The sequence below is a fragment of the Tribolium castaneum genome, unplaced genomic scaffold (genome assembly GCF_031307605.1).
Source record: "Tribolium castaneum strain GA2 unplaced genomic scaffold, icTriCast1.1 ptg000101l, whole genome shotgun sequence".
Classification (NCBI taxonomy): domain Eukaryota; kingdom Metazoa; phylum Arthropoda; class Insecta; order Coleoptera; family Tenebrionidae; genus Tribolium; species Tribolium castaneum.
This window is the reverse complement of record NW_026986698.1, coordinates 26,509-30,000: the sequence shown is the minus strand read 5'-3', so window position 1 is coordinate 30,000 and position 3,492 is coordinate 26,509.

The following is a 3,492-nucleotide window of genomic DNA, read 5'->3' as shown; positions in this document are numbered from 1 at the left end:
AAGACGTTTACTTGCAGTTGCTTCCGACTGCGACGAAGTACAGCGTTCAATTGACTTTGTACATAGTACAGACGAAGTACGACGTTTGCGAAGTACGGCACTCAAAATCGTGATTTTCATGTACGACGTTTATTTGCACGTCCTGCCGACTGCGACGGAGTACAGCGTTCAATTGACTTTGTACATAGTACAGACGAAGTACGACGTTTGCGAAGTACGGCACTCAAAATCGTGATTTTCTTGTACGACGTTTATTTGCACGTGCTGTCGACTGCGACGAAGTTAAGCGTTCATTTGACTTTGTACATAGTACAGACGAAGTACGACGTTTTCGAAGTACGGCACTCAAAATCGTGATTTTCTTGTACGACGTTTATTTGCACGTGCTGCCGACTGCGACGGAGTACAGCGTTCAATTGACTTTGTGCATAGTACAGACGAAGTACGACGTTTGCGAAGTACGGCACTCAAAATCATGATTTTCTTGTAAGACGTTTATTTGCAGTTGCTTCCGACTGCGACGAAGTACAGCGTTCAATTGACTTTGTACATAGTACAGACGAAGTACGACGTTTGCGAAGTACGGCACTCAAAATCATGATTTTCTTGTAAGACGTTTATTTGCAGTTGCTTCCGACTGCGACGAAGTACAGCGTTCAATTGACTTTGTACATAGTACAGACGAAGTACGACGTTTGCGAAGTACGGCACTCAAAATCATGATTTTCTTGTAAGACGTTTACTTGCAGTTGCTCCGACTGCGACGAAGTACAGCGTTCAATTGACTTTGTACATAGTACAGACGAAGTACGACGTTTGCGAAGTACGGCACTCAAAATCATGATTTTCTTGTACGACGTTTATTTGCACTTGCTGTCGACTGCGACGAGGTTTAGCGTTCACTTGACTTTGTTACATAGTATAGACGAAGTACGACGTTTGCGAAGTACGGCACTCAAAATCGTGATTTTCTTGTACGACGTTTATTCGCACGTGCTGCCGACTGCGACGAAATGCAGCGTTCATAGTACAAACGAAGTACGACGTTCACAAAGTGATGAAGTAAAACGTAAACAATAAATAATAATAATGCAACCCACAATACACTAATTGTGTATTAAAATTGCATAACCTACACGAAGTACGACGTTCAAGAATACTAAAGAATTTTATTTGTGTTGTATATAATGAAAAAAACAGCAAATTTTTTTGCAAATTACGTATCTGTAAATAAATGTAAACATTTAAGCAACTAATCAAAATTGTTTTTTTTGCCTAGATATTAAAGTAAAACATAAAAATACATTAAATTTATAAAATGCAACCCGCAGCACACTAGATGTGCATTAATATTGCATAACCTTCACGAAGTACGACGTCCAAAATATTAATTTTTTTTTATATTGAGGTTAAAAGTGAGAAAACATAAATTAATAATAATGCAACCTGCAATACACTTAATATGTACTGATCTTGCATAACCTTCACGAAGTACTACGTTCAAATATAAATTAATATTATTGTGACCCGCCAATACACTAAATTTGTATCAATATTGCATAACCTACACGAAGTACGCACGTTCAAGAATATTAAAGAATTTTTATTTGTGTTGTATATAATAAAAAAACAGCAAATTTTTTTGCAAATTACGTATCTGTAAATAAATGTAAACATTCAGCAACTAATCAAAAGTGTTTTTTTGCCTAGACATTAAAGTAAATCATAAGAATACATTAAATTTATAAAATGCAACCCGCAGCACAACAGATGTGCATCAATAATTGCATAACTGTTACGAAGTACGACGTCCAAAAATATTAAATTTTTTTTTATATGAAGGTAAAAAGTGAGAAAACATAAATTAATAATAATGCAACCTGCAATACACTTAATGTGTACTGATGTTGCATAACCTTCACGAAGTACTACGTTCAAATATAAATTAATATTATTGCGACCCGCAATACACTAAATTTGTATCAATATTGCATAACTTACACGAAGTACGACGTTTGAAAATATTAAATGTTTTATTTGTAGTTTGCATATAATAAAAAAAAAACAAATTTTTATGTAAAATTACGTATCTATAAATAAACGTACACATTTAACAATTAAATAAACATAGTATTTTGGCCTAGATATTAAATTAAAACATAAAAATGCATAATATTTATTAAAATGCAACTTGCAATACACCAAATGTGTATTAATATTGCATAACCTTTACGAAGTATTCACGAAGTACGTCGTTTACGAAGTGCGACGTTTACGAAGTGCGACGTTCACGAAGTACGTCGTTTACGAAGTGCGACGTTCACGAAGTACGTCGTTTACGAAGTGCGACGTTCGCGAAGTACGACGTCTACACATTAGGGCACTCAAAATTATTGTTACGTTGTACGACATTCAGACGTTCCAACTGCGACTAACTACAGCATTCATTTGACTTTGCACATACGACGAACGAAGTACGACGTTTACGAAGTACGGCGCTTAAAATAATTTTGTTTTTATTAATTAATTATTTTTTTTAAAACAAACGTTTTTATAATTAAATTTTATAATGGTTTAAATATAAAATATGACTTTTTAATATTATCAATATTTAAAATATTTTCTCCCTTTTGTGTGTATGCCTTATAGTTATAGAGCTGTGCGCTTCGGTAGACGTCGCCTGTGGAGCTATGTCAGTGGAGCGGTGCGCACATCCAATACCGAGCGGCTGCCTCGATCGGTGTCGCGCTGGTATACATATGGTAGTGGTGTGTGTCGATGCGTTGAGTGAGGCGATATGAACGGTGTAACGGTTTAGTCGAAGTTTATCATAAATGACGACGACAAAACGACCGATTATGTATACGTTCTGCATTTGCTTCCAATTTATCGACGTTTATCGCACATTTCCGCTATCGAATTCGAATAGGGCTTTGCTTGCGAGATTGCTTTATTTTGTGATTTTGTGGCTCGCCCAGTTCCCCACAGCGAGATTGCGGATGCGGCAAAACGTATTCTCTTACGTTGGCGGTCCTTATGCAATCAAACTTTGTTGAACTAACAAATGTTTGTGATTTAAACAAACAAAAATAATAAATGCGTCAACTCTCTAATATCCGAGCGAGAATATTTATATAATATTCGTAACGTTTATGGATTCGAAAGAATTTCATAAATTCACGTCGCATTCAATCTTGCGAAGAGTGAAGAGAATGTTTGAACTTTTAAATCGGCAAAGGTAAAAAATAATATTATAAATATTATTATTATGCCTTTATTGACCGATATATGTGTTGTGGTGTTTAACGACTACGACGACGATGATGACGATACATTTATCTCTATATCGTACGAAGAAAAGAAGAAACAGCGTGGCGTTACTTTCTTATATGTTAGATTGTTTCGCACAAACGCGCATATTCTTCATCTTTATAAACGATGATGATGAGTATTTTATTCTCTCGTCTGTCTCAAAAAACACAAAAACACAGT